Source organism: Ambystoma mexicanum, chromosome 2q (assembly GCF_040938575.1).
Source record: "Ambystoma mexicanum isolate Mex_15411 chromosome 2q, UKY_AmexF1_1, whole genome shotgun sequence".
In the NCBI taxonomy this organism is placed as follows: Eukaryota; Metazoa; Chordata; class Amphibia; order Caudata; family Ambystomatidae; genus Ambystoma; species Ambystoma mexicanum.
In genome coordinates, this window is record NC_090924.1 from 330,545,180 (window position 1) to 330,567,097 (window position 21,918).

Below are 21,918 nucleotides of genomic sequence, written 5' to 3' on the forward strand. Positions count from 1 at the left end.
TTCTGCAGTCAGTCATATTTTTTATTTGACCTTGTCACATAAGAATCGTACCCACACATTTGGAAATAAGATGCATTTCGTAGGATTTACCCCCGCAGGTGGAGGAAAGCTGGTTTTGGTACATTTGTTCTGGCGTATCGCATCATACAAAAGGATTACATGGAATAACTTTGACCAGCAGGCAGTTTTACATATTCTGCTTCGTCTTGTAATGTTGCCTCTTGTTATTTTGCTATGACCATTCTCAAGACAATAAATAACACGCACCAGTTTTACCTGGTCACCATACACTTCATCAGTTCATTTGCGCAAGCGGCTAAAGGTCTGGCCTAAGCATGCAGCCGCGATGGGGGGGACAGCCCCCCACAACAGCTTTTGTCCTCATGCGGGTGCAGCCAGGGAAGAACAGTGCTTTCTCTACAGCCTCTTATGAGTGGTAGATTGGATCCTGCCAGTCTGAGTAAAGGAGAAAAGATTTTGGAACACAAAGCCCACAGAGGATATCCACTTTACAAGATCAAACGCGGCTTATTAAGGGAGAGCTGCATTGTGACTACCAAAGTTGAATACTAAATATGGGTTTCTTTTTTTATTTTTTGTATGAAGTTTTTTTGTCTTTACAAAATGTAATTAGATTCAACGTGAACTATAACAGTGAACCAACATAGCAATATACAATCCTGAATCTGAGAAGGAAAAAAAAAACACCCCCCACATCAATTAAGCAATGTATTTAATAGCGAACCCCCCCCCCCCCCCCCCACAACAACTTATCATACAGCTCTTCCATCCATGCTCCACCAAACAGGAGATCTCTCCAATTCTTATTCAAGGAATTTACTTTCCAAATGTCTTCAAAAGTCTTGCCCTTTTACCTTCTGTGGAAAATAGTATATGGAGGCTAATAGTGTGGGCTAAATTACTACACAAATGTGTATAATTGTCCCTCAGTATTCAGAATATGTGGTGAATACAAACTTTTCATTTACCCTTGAATATTATAGTACAACTATAAACTACTAAATATATGCTTTTGTTTTATTCACATACTTTTTATTTAGTATGCAGACAGTCTGTCCAATACAAACCTTTCCTTGATAAATTGAATACTACTGATCTGCAATTGTTGCTTGATAGAAATATGATTGCTCTGCAAAGTTTGCCCTTGCACCAAACAGAACTCCAAAAAGAACTCAATCCCCCGCGCCCCCTACCCCCTCGCACTGAGGGGGTGACCTAAAAAGGGGCAGGCAATGCCTCCCTGCAAATACAGTATAGTGATACCCTTGCAGCACCTTCTCTTACATCGATGGAATAAACACTGGCACCAAACGCCATGCAAGGAGAACAATTTTCTTGACTTTCCACTCCCGAAAGGACTTCACAGAATACAGACTGACCAGCTGCAACAAAAGGAGAGCCAAAATGAACTGTTTGTACGGGGTGTGATGCGGGGGGCATGAGACTTACTGCAGCAGGCAAGGAGAGCGAGATCACCAGATGCATCCACTCCACCAGGGAGAGCGTTCTGGAAAGAGATTTAGGAACCCTCCAGGCAATCGGGAAAGAGCCATTCAACCAAAGCCCTATATAAGGGCCAGCTCCCGGAGCAGCAGTGGAAGGGAGATGTTGAAGTACAAAGCTAGTGGTGACAGCAGATGTATTTGGAGCAGAAGAAGGGAGGCTGGGCAGATTTGAACAGAAGGCAAGAGAGAAGGCAGCAGCTATTGAAGAATATGGAGCTAGCAAGGAGGGGTATCAGGAGGAGTGTAGAAGAGCTGAAGGAGAATTAGGAGCTGGTGAGGAGGAATATCAAGAGGAGAATATCAAGAGTGGAACTAGGGAAGTGGAGAACAGTAGTTTCAAGGAGTAGGTAAGGAGGAATATCAGGAACAGTGATGAGGAACTGTCAGGTGGACGTTGGAGGAAACAGGGAGGACAGGTGGGGTACATTCAAAGAGGTGGAGAAAGATATAGAGAGAAGAGGGGTAAAAGGGAGGTGAAGCCCATAGGGTCATTAGGGAGGAGAAGGTATATCTTAATGTGAGGGGTGTGAGGGAGGGGTTGAGGTATAAGCATATGGCCAGGCTTGAGGAGAAATGGACAGGAGAGGATCAGTCAGTAGGTGCAGGAAAGGTATCCCTTGGGAACAACACCATTGCAACTGGTCAAGGAGGGACAAAGATGGGGCTTTGGGTACTAGAGTCAAGACCTCAATCTGTTTAGAAGCTTGGGGGCCACCCTCTTGGTGGAACCTCTGGGGCTAATGTCCACCTCACCCGCCTTAGTTTCTACCACCGCCCAACCCTAACCTGCAGGCGCACCAGGGTCCTAAAATCCAGATGAAGGTGTCTTCAAGGAATCCAGGAGGTGAAGCAGAGGAGCTAAATCTATAGATTGAAGGACAAGAAATAAGTGTGGGGACACTTAAACATCCAAGACTGTGAGTGATTAAGAAGGGAGAGTTTAAACTGGCAAAGAATCACTTCAGAGACTTTTGGTGAACCCAGACACTTTGTTTGGACTTCAATGTGAAGATATTCTATTATATCACCATTAGGTAGCCCCTTTCAATAAAGATCCGTAAAGGAGTCTGCTCTTAAGTTCGATTCACCTTCCAGATGGGTAGCCATTGACAAAACGTATTATCTACCTATCGCACAGTTCCATAGCTATAGCCAGAAGTCGCACAAATAAATGACCTCATACAGCCCTGCTTGTTTAAGTAAAACTTCCCAGTAGTGTTGTCAGTACAGATCAGCATCCTCGTTCCACTGATGCAGAGGAGAAGGACTGGGAGCCAGTGAAGTGTCTGCGAGTTGCAAGACATCTTCATATAGAACGCCTGGTCACGAGGAGGTCGCCTGCTATGTTTTCTATTTACATGTGGGTCACAGTGCCCCTTCTGCCATCCACAAATGTATGAAGGGTGCAGTAAAAAGAAAAAAAGAATCCCCTCCATAAGTATTGACCTGTCCAGCCACCATATGAGATCCTCCTTGATCAAACTCGGAACTGAAACCAAAATCAGAGTGAGAACTTGTCTTCCGAGTCCTGTTTTGCTATGAGGTGGACAACTCATGTGTTACCTGGTGTACCTCACATGAAGACATCAGGCTCAGCATCCTCTAAAGGCAAGAGCCATCACAGCGAGGGCTTGAAATCTGACCTCTGTAGGGAAGAGCTGCTCTTGGAGGGTGTCACAGATTAATCCAATATATCAAAGGACATTCATTGGGAAGAGGGATGATGTCTTGGTAGTGACTGATATGCCCAAAGAGAACACACAATTCAGGGTAGAGTGGTTTGATAGCCACCATCACTTTGGCGAAGAATTGAGAAGCTGAGACGTTTAGGAAAAAGTGAGGAGGAGGGGAAAACAGAAGGTATCGCCAGAAAAATGAAGAAAAAAAACCAATTGCAAATTAACAAGGCCAATGAGACAGAATTTGTTTAATCATATTTTGAGAATTTTGTGCACATATTTTTAACAGTAGTGAGATGGATTAGGGAATATATTAAGGTGGGGATTAGGGGGTGGGGGAGGCTGCAGGGGGTCTTGCCACGCATTACATTTTTTTTAAATGTGCAAAAAAACAGTTAAACATTTTGGAATAAAACAATTCTGTTTTCAGCCTCGTTATTTTTCTCATCATGTTTTTCGTTATTTCAACATAGATCCAAACAGAAGCCTTTAGAGACAACTGAAATGGTCCTATGGTTGAACATGATTTGCTTCCAATTGTTCACAAAAACTGAAACTCTGCTCCGGATTGACCAAGGGTACTCCTTCGGAGTCAGCTTGTCAATGTTTGTTTTATCAGTTCGGGCAAACGAGGAGGCAGGGGCGGGGGACCACTTCGTAGATTGCTGCCTTCCTAAATTGTAAGGAAGAGCAAGAAGAAAGCCACCTATTGTCTTGGGAGCAAGGCTGAAAAGCCTTGAAATCAAGTAGAAGCTGTGCTTCTGTCACTCTTTAAGCAGATGATTAGACCCCAGGTGTGGTTGGAGTGGGCGAGAGAGATTTTAGTGTGTTTGATTCCTCTTTAGTTCAAACTTTGCCTATAGACATATCAAACAACTATTGGCTATCGAAAGGAAATACACTTCTCTTTTCCTGTGCCACTGGTACCACGTTTGTGCACTTAAGCAAAACACAATGGTGGAAGTCCAGAACAATGCACATAAATATCTTCCTGCTCGAGCTCTTCGCTCATCCGCCTCCACCTCCCTCAGGGTCAGTTGCTTCTCCAAGCAACGAGTTGGTGGTAGATCTCTTTTTTCGGCTGAGGCCCCCCTCTGGAACAGCCTCCCTGAAACTTCAGGAGAACCACCTCCAGTTCTGGAAGCACCAAAAGACCTTACTCTTTGCTTCTGCTTTCTCTCCTCCTCTCCCCTGCTGAACTCCTGACTGAAACTGCACTGGTTGCCTGGCTACCCTTTGATCTCGGGCCCAGGTCCCCTCTCCCGCCAGCTTCACACCTGCACTGCCTCTGGGGCAACCCGTGCAATAGGGGGCTGTTTCTGTATCCCTACAGTCACCCCAGCTCTAGACACTGGATTTCTGCACTTACCACTGCACTTGCCACAAGCTGGCTGCACTTTTATCTATTGTTTTTATTTATTTTATTTATTCTTTACTGTTGATCCTATATATTGCACTGCCCCTTCCTCCTTCCCCCTGCACTTTCCCTTTCCCCCTCCCCTGCACTTGCGCGATCTCAATGTCACCTGGCCTAGTAAGATTGTTGTCTTTGTCTTCCCTCTATTCCCTCTCCCTTGCCTAGTTGCGCCTTGAAACACGTGTGTATAGGTGCATTATAAATGCCATATATCATATATCGATGTTGCTAGTATATCTTCATGAACAGCTGCCGCAATCAGCATGCCCGTAGCCATAGGTTTGGTTAGCAATGCCTTCCAGGAATATCTCCTCGTCTGTGGGGAGGTCATCAGAAAATATGGCGATGCCCCTCCATAATATCAGGTTGCAACTTGCTGGAATGGCACCACTATTGCTGCCTCAAATGCAATGTGGTAGTGCTATAGATCTTTTTCCTGAAAGGAGTCCTTTGCCAGATGTCGCCATTGAACCTCCCCTGCTTTGAGCGAAAGCTGCAACGACTGCTGCCGACTAAGCTTGTGGATGAAATGTCAAACAGAGCTTGTCATCCCAGGGTTCTGGACGTCGCGATCAGTCTCCTATTAGTAGCTGTGTGATAAAATCGCGGCCAGTATACACGTTTCCTCAGGTTCAGGCTCTGGTGCCTGAAGTTTCCAAAACTACATGGCCCCCAACATGTGCTTGTGGAAGGTTATCCTCATTGGTTGCTTCATCCGCCTCAGAAACCCCTGCCAAGCAGGGAGGATCCAGTGAGGATGGGTTGACCTATCGTCCCACAGGGGCAAGAGGCGTGGGCTGATGAGCGTCCACCGGTGGTTCAGAAGGAGGCCAAAGTGTGAGCAGTGGAGGAAGCAATGGCACTGTTGAAGTAACCGAGAATGTGGTACAGCTGAAGAGAGGTGGTGCTCTGCTTGACAGGGGTTGTCCTAAGAGCAGGTGCCTTGAAGAGAACCAGCTCTGCAATTAGGCCTTTGAAGAAACTGCACATAGTTGGTGAATTCATAATCTTCCTGAAATTGTATAGGAATGAATCGTCTTGCTAAGTGCTCCCTGTACTCGGAATGGGACCCACAGTTAACAATTGAGTCTAAAATGCAGTCAGCCTCGGAACCAACATTGAAGGGTCCGATGGCTTGAACACTGAATATGGCGTAGAAGGGAATGGTGTGCCTTTAGCTAAGGGGCCAGACCAGTCCACTGTAAGATGGATGTCCAAGGTCAAATGGAAAGGCACTCCGAGTCCATTGTGAGGCAGGGCACCTCCTGTAGAGGTTAGCTGGCACTGTCATTAATGGAGGTGCTTCATGCTCTGATGTGTGAGAGCAGGCCATGTGTCCAATCTCCCACGTGTATGGCTTGATAAGCCGGAACGCACAAAGGGTCCGCATCTTGGCAACACAGATGCAAATCTGCTAGGAGTGTCACCGCACTGAGTTTATCTGGTTTTAGGACTTATGAATGGAGGCAGCCTTCAACAATGAGAGGCAATTCTTTTGCTACGCTAGGTGTGTCACAGTAGGGTCCAGAGATGGCAGATGGCAGTCCAGAAGGAATGGCGCCAGCAGAGGATAGAGTGGAAGAAACCAAAAATGTGCCCAGGAAAACACAGTTGATTAAGGCAGCGATGTGGCATAAATCCTGTTGGGGATGGGAGGACACACACTCTCTTGCAGGCAGCCAGAGAAGAGGTGAACTGACTGAGAATGTCCCTTTTCAAAAGAAAAAAGGTACTGTAAATGCGCTGTCTGGCTGAGTAGCATGCTGTGCGTGGCAGGGAGCTGTTTTATGGAGTGGCAAGCAGCTGAGTTTGGACCACTATGTACACCTGAGGAAACACTAAGAAAGTTGGTGATTGAGTGATAAAAGTCAGCCCAACAGTGTTTAAGCAACTGTGTAAGGAGCGTTTTGTGCTCTGTAATTACTAGCTCCTGTGGCACTAATCAAGCGTGTGAGGAGTTTCAATTAAAAGCAGTTCAATGTGGCCATTGTTAAAGAAGATCCCCTGTGACCATTAATACGGTTGCTGTTCAGGAGATCTATGTGGCTTGAAGGAACTGGGTAAATGATGACGTATGCAGCATTGTGGCTGAGTATGGTGGAGCCACGTAATGAAAAGAATGTGGATGCTGCGTTTCCAGGCATTCGAAAGCTGCTAGTAACAGTTCGGCTTTTCATGGGGTCCCAAACTGCTTTGTACGATCGATGAAAACACTAGAAGAAAGGCCTTTGCTGCGTGGCCTCAATGTGATCACGTACGCGGAACTCGGAGATCTGTCATTTGCTTTCCCCACCATCAATTATAAGTGAAAGAGAACTACAGTGAGCAGGAGCTGTCATGGAGTACAGCTTCCTGTCCGTATGTGGTCTGTGTGTTTAAAAGTGATTGTGATGTTCGGGTGTGCAAGAAAATAACCTGCGCAATGCAGCAAAAAAAAAGGTAAAATGGAAAGTGCTGGATCTGCAAGGGACTTTTTTGTTTTGTGTCGTTAACGGCTGGTAAAGAAAGGCAAGGTGAAATGTTTGGTTAAATACCGATAAGAGAGTGGAATGGGTTCCTTTCCAATTTACAGCGGTGAATAAGAACAGCAGTGTTTATTTTTGTCTCAAGGATGAGGTACGTTGTTCGTATTATACCATAATTTGTGGGAATCAAAAAGAAAAAGGAAAAAGGAGCACTGCAAACACTGTTTGAAGAGCCCGTGGGTAACGGGAATATCTGCGAGCAATTTATGGACCGTTTCTATTGTGATGCTGTTGGATTCAAAGTTAAATTGTTTATTAAGCATTTTTTGTTGATGAAATGAGTCTGCACATTTTTTGTTGATGAAATGAGTCTGCACATTTTGTTAAGTGAAGTCTTCCAAAGTAAAGTGCAAATCAGTATTAAATAGGAGGTCAGTATATTTGTGATGGTGCCTGGCTGGGAAGGCACAGGTTGGATGCAGTGGTGAATGATTGCAATTTAGGAGTGCAATTAATGCAATTTGTGAGTGCAATTGGATATTTAAATGTTGTAATTAATGCAAAATGGTTTTATATATGTTCAATTTGCTATGTGTTCTGTGCATAGGTAGATGTAAACCTGTTTGAGGACTTTCAGGTTGTAAGCTGCAAGTTCAACTCACCTGTGGACTATTAGAAATATATATATTAGAAATGCTTTATAGGTTGAAGTGATAGATGCAATGCACTTGTAGGTATTTATATGGGACCCATAGGGACTCATAGGGAACATTGTTTTAAGTTCAAGTAAAGTAAAGTAAAGTTCATGTTTTAGGACATGTAGAGTTAACCAGGTGAGGGTGCGTATGTTCGAATGCGAATGATTGTGAGTGCACAATGGTTTTAAATGCTCAATGGTTTTAAAGGTGCACATTAAGAAGCTAATGGGATGGAAATGATCTGTTTTAATGTTCTATTCTTTTGAGTATGCAGATTTAACCAATTTGAGGGTTTTCAGGATAGTGCACTTATGTACTCATATATAGATGTATGGACTGATATGGAACAATGATTTAAAGTTCAAGTAGTACAATTACATTTTATATGTAGGATGTGAAATGCATTACCTAATAGTATATTGGAGATTTTATTAGCGAATGTGATGTGTTGTAAAAAACAAATAATCATTAAATGTATGATGTATTAAGGGTTTTAAGTTAGGAATGAATGTGTGATATAAAATATGGTTGACAAGGTAAAGATGTAAATACTTAGCCCTGTGTGAATCTAAGTGAGTGAGTATGGCACTGGGGATTTTGTGTGTGTATATGGATTATTAAACGATACAGTGAAATGCATATGCAAATGAAATAGCGAGGTCGTGCCTCCAGTTTTAAGTATAGAAGTGCTAAAGTGTTCAGTGAAATTTATGTAGAGCCCAAGTGGAGTATTAGTTGAATTTTGTAAGGATGTATGGGCTATGGATATGAAACGGACTATGGTTATGTGCCGGTCTAGTGATAATATTTATGTGAATATTCATAAATTGAGACTGTTGACACATGACGGGTGGTTTGGCTAACTTCCTGTTGTGGTGTGTTCTTTTCACGTGCTGTGTCTTTGCAGTTATGCTGTTTTTATGTGATCTTTGTGTAGTTTGTTACTTTTCTTGTTTTTTTTCCTACTTTTAAATGTTTTCCTCGGGGTACTTAGTGAGTGAGTGCGAGAATGAGTGTTGAAGTGTTATGCCATGCTATTGACAGGTTTCTATTGTTGTGAAGAGTGGTGGTCTTGTGTGAGGACAGATGATGTGTGTTAGTTTGTATCTGGTTGTTAGTTAAGTTCGGGTTGGTGATGTTTAGTGCTGCGGGCGTGGCAGGCCCGATGCTCTGTGTGGCAGGCGGAGTGGATGGAGTGTATGTCTGACGTAAGAGCTGTGAAGGTGATGGAATGTAGTTTGATGATGGATAGTGTTTGCAGGTGGCAGCTGTGCCACTCAGATGTGGCAGGTCTGAGTAAATGGTGGATTAGTGTTTTATGATTGTTGGGGAATGTTAGGTAGTTGAATGTTAGTTGCGCTGTGATGGTTTTGAGTGTAGTAGTTGTGTCTGGTTGGTCTGTGGTGGACATGATGTGTTGTTTAGAGAGCATGGTATTTTAATTTGGTTGTGTGTGCTTGTTGAAAGGAAAGGGATGTGTAGTGTCTTGTGTTTGGATGTAGCTGCTCTGCATCAAGTGCATTGATGCAGGCTGTAGAATGGTATGAGGTAGCATGGAACCCTGCTGGGTTTCAGGATTCCATGAATAGCAGTTGGGAATTCAGGTTGGGAGATTACATGAAGAAAGATGTGTATCCTTGTAGCTCCTACTCCCTCTTCATAGCTCTACCCTGTAACAAATAAAGCCAACTTCTATTTGTACTTACCTGCCTCATGACTGGTCCCTGCTTACTTTAATGAATCCCAAATACTACACACCGTCTCTTGGTAGTGCATTTGTCAGGGCCCTCAGCCATGTGACCAGTTCTTCTTTCATTGCCCTACGCTGCAAGTTAATAGCACCCTCTTCTTATTAATTTCGGTCCCAGGTCCCTGCCCACCCAGCCCCACACCCGCACTGCCCCCTGGCAACCCTTGCACTTGAGTCTGTATCTGTAACCCTACAGTCCCTTACTTGCACTTATCAGACACCTGTGGTCTGCGCCTTAAACCATGCACTTGCTACCTTGCTGGCGGAATTACCATTTGTTGTGGTTTTTCTCTCTTGCTCAGCACTTTCCACCTCTCCCCTCTCCCTTGCACTTTCCCCCCTACCCTCTCCCCTGCACGTTCTCAATGTCACTGGGCCTAGTAAGATAGTTGTTTTGTAATCCCTTGTTCCCCCTCCCTCCCTTGCCTTATCGCACTCTGAAACACTTGTGTATGAGCGCAATACAAATGAAATATCATATCAGTGATGTGCCATTTTGGTACTCTTCTCCATTGCATTTTGACCAGCTTTCTTTTTTGGGTGCCTTAGGGGGGACCGCTTACAATTGTCTTATTGTTCAACGTGCCCAGCCCTGATATGACTGACAATGCTAAAGCTTCTATAATTCACAAGACGCTCCTCTGAATCAATTTTGTCAGTCATTAGTGCCCACTTCTCCCCAAAAAATGTACCTAATATTAATACTAGAAATCTGACTTTCTAATAGTGCTTCTGTGGGGAGCCCTTTTGGTGTTACCCAGCGCTGGAAATATCTTCACTAGCAAGGCGCGGGCGCTGTTGATCAGAGTGCAGACTGCAGAGTGCAGTTGTAGCAGGATTGTTGGAGCAAGCAATTGCCTCTGTGGGGAGCGCTATTGGTGTTAGATGGCACAGGAAATATCTTAGGTAGCAAGGCACGTAGCACCATCGAGAAGTGCAGACTGCCGAGTGCAGTTGAAGAGATGGGTGTGGAAAAGCACCCTGGTTAGTTGTTGCAAAGCCCTTCATGATCAAGTTAAGACTACAGCTCTTAAACAAAACCACCAACTCTTAAACATTGAACCAGGCTTTGTAGCTTGGTGTGTTAAATCTTCAAATACCCACTCTGGACCCTACCCCAAGATGCAATTTACGTAGCGCTCCTCCCAGCATGGAACCCAGTACGTTGGCACCATCTGCTACTGTCTCCGACAGAACTATTGTGAACAACATTAGTCTGCATGAGCTCTAATCGAAAGATACTACAGAGCATGGGGATATTTTAAAGCACAGTGGCCCTTCAAGAGGGTGCTGCAGTAGCTGCAGGTGTCAAAGGTCTTGTATCTTTCTCCATACAAAACAACTGCTTAAATAGTAGTACGAGGAAAAGTAATGACATGGTCCTGCGGAACGACAGACCTCAAGAGCAAGTGGAGAACTATTTCCTTTTGCTTTGCCACAGCATGGAAAACTAAGGCAATAAGATCAATAACCACGATCTTGACCATCTTTCGGATAGTCTGATTTATTTGTGAACTCAACAGCTCAATCCTCGGTTATAAGTGAGAACACAATGAGGGTCCGGAGGCCTTCTAAGGACCAGGCAAAAGGTCCTCCTTTACAAGCCTTCTTGTTGGAGGGTTTAAATACTTTGCCTCATTATTCGCTTAAGATGGAGCATTCCGCAAATACCTCCAATTTGGCAATCCACATTTCATTACAATCATTGGTGAGGTTATATGATGCTCACCATGGTAAATTGGTACATTTCAATTGTTGGCTCAATTGGTACAGGAAACAGGGAAGGCTTTAAAAAATGGATCACGCCCTTTGCTAAACCCTTGGGGAGCTCCCCAAAAAGTACCTGAGTCAGTTGAAACTTTAAATGTTGAGGACTCAAAGATAGTAATCAACTCAAATGGCTCAGTCATGCCACCACTAGAGGATGAAGCCTATAATCACTTAGAGTCTACCTGTAGTCCCCTGCCAGTTCCGACAGAGGATGCCTCTCCTCTAGAAACGGGGAATACCAGAGATATTACTTAGTTAAATCTGCCACCTAGGCATAGGTTATCCAGAAGGCGTTCAAAGAAAAACCCTAAGAAATCCCTGGAAAAAAAGAAAGTAACAGACAGAGCCAAGAAAAGGCAGCACTACCAAAAGATTTTTCACAGTATAAATCCATATAACGTGGACATAAAGGTAATTCCGGGTGAGGAAGAGACAGCTGGACCATGTCTTTCTGATTCAACACGAGCCAGATGGGAAATGGGGGAGCCAAAGGCAAAAAAATGGAGGAAAAAAGTAAGAAGAGTACAAACACTATGAGCATCATTTTGCCTTACCTTACATGCCAAACGGATGTAGAACATCTTGGGGAAGACCCAAATATAAATGGAGACAATCACCCATATGGATTCAGGAAAAGAGGGCCACAGTGATAGATTGGAGAGTTTGAATAGGTGTGACACTAGCATAATGAACAAATACTCCTGTCATCAACATTTCTCCATCCCTACCTAGAGAGGACAGATTGGGAATTAAATGGCATCCTGAAGCTCTAAAAGGCCCACCAAATACTAAGCCATCTAATTATGAGGTGTTAAAGTCTGGCTCTCCCATAATTCAATCTTCATGTAAAGCAGTATTAAGGGAACATTTTGTGTCAAGCTGTGACAAGCAGTTGAAAGATAAACATGTCCCCCCATCTATCATGATCACTTAAAACATCAATGTAGAGGAAGGAATTTGTTGGTATTATGTGTTCTTTTTAAGTCAAATATGTATTTGATATTAAATAGATCCTTGATTATGGAACTTTGTATGGATATTTTACCTTTGTGAATAATTAGATCTTTGCTATTGATCAAATAGAATTCATTGATGAGATAAGGACCGATTTGTTTCTAGTCCATCTAAAATATAGATCAATATACGACTTAATTTTAAAGGAGGAAAGCTCCTTTTTGGGTTTAGGATATGACATCTATCCATATAAGGGCTTACCTATAGAGGTTCTAGGCCTGGCTTCTGATTGATGATCCTTGTGTGGAAATCAGGGGGAAGAAATGGCAATGAAATGCACAGTGAACGACAATGGGGTAGAAAGGTACAGGTTAATGGAAAGGAGAGGAAATATGATGATCAAGAAGATTGGTCATGGCTGGCATCTGCCCTGGCCATACCTAGTAAGTCAGTCACCAGATGTACCCTTTTGAAATAAGCCCAATACTGTAAACACAATTTCATGACTATAACAGGTTTATGCACCCAAATCGAGATGTCCCAGTTCTAGCCTCCTACAATATATATTTGCTATTCAGGAACTATGGTTGGTAGATAATCCTAGGTTGGATGGGTACTGTTTGTTTTTAAATGAGGTTAAAAAATGGGCTGTAGGCAGACCAAGCAGGGGCCTCCTTACAGGAGTTTGCATTCCGCTTACTCCAAGGATTAGGAGGATAGAGGTGGAGTCCTCTGAAATATTAGCGTTGAAACTAATGTGGCCTGGGGAAGGGGAAACTGGCTCTGAAGACATGATTTGAACTCATGTTTATTGAAATGTTAAACAAATGTAAAAACCTTTTTATAATTTGAATTATTGCATGACTGGTTTAGCCAATGTGATTCCACTAAGGTTGTTATTATGGGTGATCTACATTGTGTAATCGATGATTGTGACAGTGTTATCCATGTGCAGGATTTCCAACTGGGGATTACTGTCCCCAGAGATGCTTTAGGTCATATTCTGGATACCGAAAGAGCGGGGTAGGTTATGGTCAGAAGCAATTAATTGTTAGTCCCTGTTTAAATTAAATGGGAACACTCCAGGGGACATTCCGGCTAATCCAACATGGCCAAGAGTGTAGAGTAAATTGACCTTAGATTATGTGTATGTATCTGAAAGTTTATTGTCATCAGTGCAAAAGCTAGTTGTAGAACACTGTTCTGCTAGCGATCACGCATATCTCACAGTATTTCTGTACTTGGAATTGAATCATTTGAGAAGCAAAAATGGTCCAGTTGATCTGCAAGTAGCCACAAATAAAAATAGGGTGAACTGGTAGTGGAAAAGGATAATTCATTTTAACAATACACTGGAAGAAATGTGGCATCATGTTGGATTTACGCCAGAGTTTACTTATCCAATTAGCCTATTGCAGAAAATGTAAAGAATTAGTAAAGAAGTCCTGGCTGAAATTCAAAATAAATCCGATAAGGATTTTGTGGATAGGGAAAACTACAGGACCAAACATATGAATTCAAAGGAATAATCTTCACAATGGAAATTAAGTAATGAAGTCCATTGAAAAGCTAAAACAACAGTATTGGAATTGGTTAAAATATCATTATAGACTTGACGAGAAAGCTGCACAAGTAATACTGATGGTTTCCAATAAATGTAATCCCACTATATTTTGGAAGCGAGTCAATAAGTTAGTCGGCAGATGTTGAGTACTCTATAAATAGCATCATACCTGAAGGGGTTTGGACGGAATTCTTTGGTGACACATTTCAGACTAGAGACTCCACACAATGTGATTTCATCATACAGAATCTTGAGATGTGGGAGGGTAGCTTTGGACGCTTGGATGTTGAAATATTGATTGAAAGAACCAAGGGATCCAGAACTGCGGGTCTGATGGCATACCAAATTTGGTGTTTGAATCTGAGGCCAAATGATGGTCCAAATGTTTTTTGCAGGTATTTAACGCAATTACAATTAAGGGCGTGATTCCAGATTCTTGGCTTTGGTCATATATTGTGCCAATTTTTAATTTTGAAAAAAAAGGTGACATTAGGACACCAGGAAACTATCCCACAATAGCCATATTGAGCTCGACATCCAAATTATTTGTGGGGCTGTTGTTTAAGGATATGTTAATCTGGGTGGAAAGTGTAAATAAGCTTAATAAATATCAAACACGATTTAGAAAATGTATGGGGCTACCCAGAACGGATTGATTATCCAGTTAGTAAAGAAACCGGCATTGTAAGGGAGAATCCACTGCTACTTTTGGCAAGTGTAGATTTAGCCAGTGCATTTGACACCATAGCTTGGAATAGACTATGGAACAATCTACATAGTTGGGGGGATGCCCAGAGGTATACTATGGTTTTTGGTGGAGTTGCACACAAATACAAGCACCCTGCCTAGTTACCTTGTATTTGTCTGACCTCTTGGAGCACTTGGCCAGTTGCTGTACGTTTCCACCTAAACGGAGTACTTTGAGGGGTCCCAGGACTCCTGTTTGCTGATGAAATATTGCTTTTTGATAGTACTTATATTGGGCTACAACATGCTTTGAATTCTCTTCATAGTTATCTACTTTCAAATAACTTGATTCTTAATATAGATAAAACAGCAATAATGATAGTTGCTTGCAGAAGAATCAGAAAGCTTCCGACTTTGGTCGATTAATACAGAAACATTGAAAATAACTATGCAGATGAAGTATCTGGGCTTCATGATTAGTAATAAAGAAAATATTGGTTTACCAATTATTAGACTGAAACGAAAATTAGCATCTCTTTAAGCCCAAAGCAGGAAAACCCTTTAAAATGTTTGTAAATTTACATTGCAACCAATGATCAGATTTTATATAGGAATAGTGACTCCATATGGTCTTGAACTGGACTGGAAGCTTCTTGCGAGAATAGAAGGCCTCTTCTGGTAAAAACTATTGAGACTTTCATCTTCTATTCCTTTTGCTGTTATAAGACATGAATTGTGTCTAGTCGCATGGGAGGCCATGGTGCAGGTATCAAAATTAAGACTTGACAGGAAATTTCTCAATCCACCTAAAGGCTCTTTGTTTGAGGACTTAAATCTTATAAGCCTATGATACAGTTTGAAGTAGAGTGTATTAGTATCCTCAAGGATATTCATTTAAGCCAAATCCATCTTGTTGAGAATACGGGTAGGGTGTATACAAAAAAAGAAAACTTGTCCAGCGCTGCAGAGATTAAGATCTATTGGGAGGTTATACATCTCATAGAGAACAGGCTTAACAACACACTTATATCAAAGCCTACCAGGGTATGTGTGTTGTGATTTCCAAATCCTAATTACTGCTTGGTGTATATGCGATTTTGGTTTAATCTACTGGGTAGCCTTGAGATGGGGTGCAGTGAGATGAATAGAAAGAAAAGATTGATTTTTGTAGACTATGCAAGAATGAAGGCTATCTAGAGTCACTTAAGCAATAGTTAACCTGCTCTTCAGCCACACGAAATATGAGGTCACTGAATTTTAAACGATTTGTAACAAAAGCAGAGGACTTGGATAGTGAATGGTTCTGGAATAAGCCGATTGGTGGACAAAGGACATCACTGATTATAGCTTTGGTAAAAGTCTTAGTCACAGTCCATAAATCATTGGATGAACTGGTATACATGAATTGCTGAGGACCATATAACCTAGGAAAAAACATTTTATTAAATTTGATCACAGCAGGATTTTAATGAAATTGGAAGAAATAAGTGTATTTGATTAATTGTGTATTTAAAATGGAAACATCCATGTTTTGTGAATTGTATATGTGTTAATGTTTATTTATAAAAATGAAAAAACAAAACAAAAAAGAAATCTGATTTTGGGTGAACTGAGTAATTTCTGAGGGGGTTTTGGGGTCATGAGCTTGTTGTAGAGGCCACATAAACCAGCTTTCCTGAATGGGCGGGAGAAGTAAAGTAAATAATAATTTAAGCAACCAATGGAAAATTGCAATGTGGGCTAATGCTGATTGTACTGTGGCTGATCACACTTCCTTCTGTACTCCAAAATGTTGTTGTAGGAGTGAAGACAAGAACAGCAGCAGCCAAAGAGAGAGAGAGAGAGGGGTTGTAGGGCACAGTGCTCTGCGATGGGTCGACTAGATCTTTCAAAGAATGGTACTTCTGAAAAAGACTGTCTGCCCAATATAGGAGTCGGTGGGTGATGTGAGACCTATTGATTTCAAAGGTGTAATGTGAATTGGAGGGGAAATGACCAGATACCAGTCTCGTAGAAATGCTGTGAGGAACACCTCGAGGGAAGTGTTTGAAATGGGTGGAAGAGGCAGTTATATATTTAAGGGTGGAAATATTCAGGAATATTACCGAAATCATATAATTTATTATTGATATTCATGAACAGCATAAAGGAAGATGCGATGAACATAAACATCTAGGGAGGGGAATAGTGAAAATGGTTGTGCTCCCAAAGCTGCAAAAAACATTTTAATAACCTACCCCTACTGTTGTTAGAAAGTATCTTAAATTAGTTTAGAATGCACTAGGTTCATTTTTTGGGTTTGCGGGAAGGGGGCGAAATTTGCATGGTCGATAGTTAAAAAGAGTGCTGGAAAATGAGCTTTTGATTTTTGTGTTTTTACGAACTACCGTAAGGTGTTTGTTGCCTGCAACAAAGTGTAGGCTTAAGAAACTGCAAGGGAGAAATCTCAAATGGCTACAGCGGGAGCAGAAAAGCTTAAAACCATATGAGCTGGAAGCATTCCTGACAAAGGATCGCTGCAGGGGTGTCTGAAAACATTGGCGAAGGGTCAGGCTAGTGTTAAGAACTGAATGGATTCCATGTCAGCAGGGCAAGGGCGCCGTTGTGCTGTGCTTCCGCTTCTGTTCCTGGCCCAGGAGGGCCACTGTATCAGGATCTTCAGAGGCCATACCCCCAACTTCTTTAACGGCTGCAGCCCAGGCCCACCGGTGTGAAGCCCACGGGGCAAGGGCGCAGGTGTTGTGCTGTGCTTCCGCTTCGGTTCTTGGTCCTGGAGGGCCACCGTATCAGGATCTTTAGAGGCCATGCCCCCAACTTCTTTAACAGCTACAGCTCGGGCCCGCCAGGTTGAAGCCTGCTGGGCAAGGGCATGGGTGCAGTGACCCCGCAGGGTATTTGGCGCCCCTAGGGGGGAAATGGCCACCTGCCAAGATCAGTATCGTGACAGGAAGTGGCTTTCCGAAACGTTATGAAGGTGAGAGAAACTGACTTATGGCCTGGGTCTCCCTGACTCACTGACTTTGTTAATTGCACTTTTGCACCCTTGATCCTTGGACCACTGGACTCTTGACCCCCAATTAATCCATTCAATCCGGCCCAGTAACTTGTGAAAGGCTGCATTCACTGGCCACTATGGAGGTACCTGGTCTTGTATCATTCTGATTGATTTCCCCCTTGCTTCCCTGCACTGACTGCATTAAACTGTGTAAAACCGTGCCCTTGCTTTCTTATTCAACTGGGCTGACTAACCTGGGAATAATTGCAGTCAGTTGATATTATATATCATGGAGGATCCTGGGTCCCCCCGTCTTCAACAGAGCCCTGTGATGCCCATCCACCCAAAACGCAAGATCCTAACGGTGAGACGCAAACTGTTGGTGTTGCTACGAGCTTACCATTCCCTCTTCCAGACTTGCAACCCCCAATGGCCTTATTGAAACCAAGATCCAGGGGACTTGTATACCCCACTCTAAATAAATGTAATGTGGCTGATACTTACAGAGATCTAATTGTGGTGGCCAGCATTCAGCTAAAGAAACCCCACGGGGGAGGGAAGTTGCTCTCTTTGACCAGCCTCTAATTATGAAAAGAGACCTCATTGACGAGGAGACGGTCGCGCAGACCCAGAACGAACCTCTGTTGTGCGCCAACTCTACTTGCACCTCTGTCTTCGCTGGAATGTCCCTGACTTCTGTTAACCTCCATGGTGAAGAGGCACCACCATGGGTTACGGGATGTAAATGCGACCTTGTTCTAGCTGAACTAGCAAGCATTAAGAAGCTGCTCCTGGCTATCCGTGCTGACCACGGCAAAGGAGCTGCAGTGAACGTGCATCAGGTTATAACAGATGTTAGCACTGGGGTTCCACAGCCCCAACCACCAAAGGAGAAAGTCTGTCACATTTTGCAGACCCACCCAAAGATGACAAACCGAACTGGTGGAAGCTTAGGTCTGCCTAAGCAGAACTGGTGGAAGCTTAGGTCTGCCTAAGCAGAGAGTACCGATACTAGTTCACGCAGGCCTGGACCAGCTCCAACCTCAACGGACCACACTAATGCCACCAGGCTATCATCAGAAGCTGTAAGCAGGCAAGGCCGATCAGGGATCTAGAACTACATATATTGGCGGAAGGTTGGTCGGTAGGTTAGGCCATATAGAATAAAATCTAGTGCTGATTGGGAATGGGATTCGTTTTGGGGCTCATAGTCTGAGCATGGGTACGGCTCGTTGCAGGTAAACATGAGAGGGGCTCGGATTGGGGGCCTGGTATTTATGCACTGAGTTCCCAAAATCTCCCTGGACCACACAGAATCTAGGGAATCTTATTAACAAGTGCACTCTCCGATTCCGAGAGGTGTGTGGATGCCGGTCCCTGATTTGAGATAACAGTGCAACCTGTGCAACACTTCATTATGATGGGGGAGACATGTGTGACTATGTATGTATAGAATTGAGGGAGCAAAGCGTTGGCGATGGCATTTTGGATATTGCCAAGAGAACTCATCCAATCGCTATCAAAATAGGTTTTACCCTGTGGAACCTAGGCTATAGCACTCAGCGCTCTCAGGAGCACATGCAATCCCACTGAGGAAAAGGTCTTGGGGAATAATAAAGGAAGAGGAGAGCTTGTTCCATCGTCCAACTGATCAGGGCAGTTATAAGGGACATACACATTAGTAGCGGTCCAGGGGCTTTAGCCACTGTCTACTCATCTCAGGCAGGAAAGATGGCTTGTAAATCCGAATTATTGTAATTATTTGTTTGTGTTATGCAATATGATGTACTTTGATGGCCTGACGCAGAATAGAGTTAATATTTAACTATCGATCGCACAGAAAGGCATCCTTCTGGTATAACCCTGCTATTGTGATTCAGAGTAACAAATTGTATTGGTCATGGATTTATGCTTTTGAAGGATGTGTGATCAAGTGATGGCGTTTGAAAATTTGAGTACCTGAAATTCAAATATAAACTCCATGACAGGGAGGTGCAGGTAGAAGGTTCTTGATGCATTTAATGGCCTGTCCACTGTGGGACTTTCACAATATCCTGCGTTTTTTTAATCATTGTAGCTGGGAGCGTCCAGGGTGCGGATGCTGCAAGGGATTTTAACTGTAATGTATGATGCCATAGTCATGGGAAGAAAAATAGGAATTGCTGGTTTGAAGATTTGGCAGTGGTGATAAACCACGAGACACAGACTATCTCTGGGAGTGTACAGATAAGTGGGTATTATCTTAATTTTCCATGAACGATGTAGCTCCACTGATTGTCACGTGACGCCCTTTTCGGACTTTCTCCTTCAAACTCTAGTGCACGCGCTGGAACTGTAATAAAAGTCAGGGCTACACTAACACATGTTTTTGGGGTGCAAACGGGTGGGGGACTTTTGGGAGGGATGTTTTTGACTGGTTGGGACTAACAGAGGTCGAGGTCCCATTGGAACCGCTGTTGGTAGTCTTTAACTTTTCCTCAGGGTCTGCAGCCTCATCTAGCCGCAGTAGGTGGTGGTTATACAGAGCCCCAAGGTGTTCCAAAAAAGACACTTTAAAGCTCTGCTTGACAAGTGGGCATCCCCGGGCAGAGGAGTGTATTGAGAGTATGGTGCATTTACCACGGTACACAAAGACTGTTACCTACAAGGTGAAAGAGTGGTAGTGTGGCCTATTTTGGGGCAGTTTAAATGAAATGTATGAATACATTTGCAAACTTCTATGATATTGTGATATATGTATAAACATATTTTGCTACACCTGAGCTCTTTTCACCCCCTCTCTCCTTATCATTCCCTATGTATGTTATTTTGGTTTTATTTTTTGTATGACTTCCCTCCTCCTATGCAATCTTGTGCTTCCTGTACCCTTGTGATTTTGGAGTTACATGCAGGATGTTACTGCGGCTTGAACACCCATGGTATTGGGGAGTATCATGTACATAGGTTAGGTGGCCAACACAGTGGGACTTTGTAACAGGTATAGTCATCCTGTGTATATTACCTTTGGTTTTATTCAACCATGTTTGCATAGTCCATAGCCAGGATGGCATGGATCATATTAGTGATGTATACATTTTGGCTAGTGCATGCATTTCAACTGGTTGTTCATCGCTGTGTCAACCCCTTCCTGCAGGTGGCATACACAACGGACGTGTGTGAATGTGCCTCACAGAGTTCAGGGCATACAGCACACAGTTAATAAAACTGGCTACTGAAAACAGAGCAGCCTTCAGATATAGTGAACACTGCACACCTGTCTCAGAGTATCCAACTAAACGTGTTAAATAAGCGTGGTAGGACATTTGTACCAGTTAAGTATTGAACATGAGGTGCAGGGGAGAAAAACCAGACCTGGCACATGGACCGTATAAATGTAAAATACCAAACAAAAGTTCCCAAAGTGTGGGGACTCCCGTCCCCTGCCCATTCTCAAGGGCTGAATCTCAGCCAAAAGATTGACTTGAGGTAATATATCAACGCGTACAATAGAACGATACGTAAACACTTTCAGGGTATATGGATTTAAAGACAATAAAACATTCAAAAAATATTCCACAAAAACCTTCAACAGGTTCCTTTTCTCTTCACAGTTGCTACTTTAATGGGAAACCCTGCACGTTTCGAGCTGTTTCGCGCTTCATAAGGGGTGCCATTCTGCGAAATATACTTACATTTTAACAAAAACCAATGATATCCATGCTAAAGTCCTTCAATCTTGCAATGCAAGTCATTTACTATAAAATGAGAATCACCTGAAGCTTGATAAATCACCTTTTTAGATTAAAACTCCCGAAGTTCACTGATCTTGTAATCAAAGTGTGGACAATGTTCAGGTATTTTCATGTATTCAACACAATGTTCTAAGGAAAACTAATTACGTCATAGTGATATAAAGTTGAAATGGTGCCAAAAGTAGTAAGGTGATTATCTGAATTGTACCACTCTATTAGCCGGGTTCCAAAACAAAAAAGGGGAGCGAGCAGTCCTCCCCCACCCCTTTCCATTGCCCCTTTTTTCCCCATTAGCTGCTGTTTCTTCCCCCCTTTGCATATTAATTCCATCATTTCTCTCCCAAACACTTTTCCTCTCGCCTCCCATTGCAATCACTCCTCCTGTCTACCATGCCTTCTTCCTTCAGTATCTCTACAAGTGCACAGAGCGCAGATGTAGTTCAGGAGAAACAGCAGGTCACCGACTGAATTCTCTGGGCTGTGTAAGGTGATGCATGTGATGGCCAGAGATGTGCTCCGATCATGGTGCTGCAGACTTGTCACTGTGGCATTTGCAAGCATGTGTGGAATCAAAGAACGTGGGATGGGACCAGCGTTCCTTATTGTTTGTGCAAGGCTTTATTTAGATCAATGCGTCTGATGGACAGTGGTTGGTTGAGCAGCAGACATAGCAGCTCAGACT

The 21,918-nt window shown here is 43.1% G+C and overlaps 1 protein-coding gene across 1 annotated transcript in view; it reads right to left on the bottom strand.

The window, feature by feature from the left end:
* The window catches only part of PKD1 (polycystin 1, transient receptor potential channel interacting), a 1,742,473-nt gene continuing 1,720,555 nt past the window's right edge, over nucleotides 1–21,918 (bottom strand). Inside the window, exon 47 of the mRNA XM_069647332.1 lies at nucleotides 1–21,918. This exon is cut by the window's right edge and continues 6,139 nt beyond it. The gene's annotated coding sequence lies outside the window, so the exon portion shown is untranslated.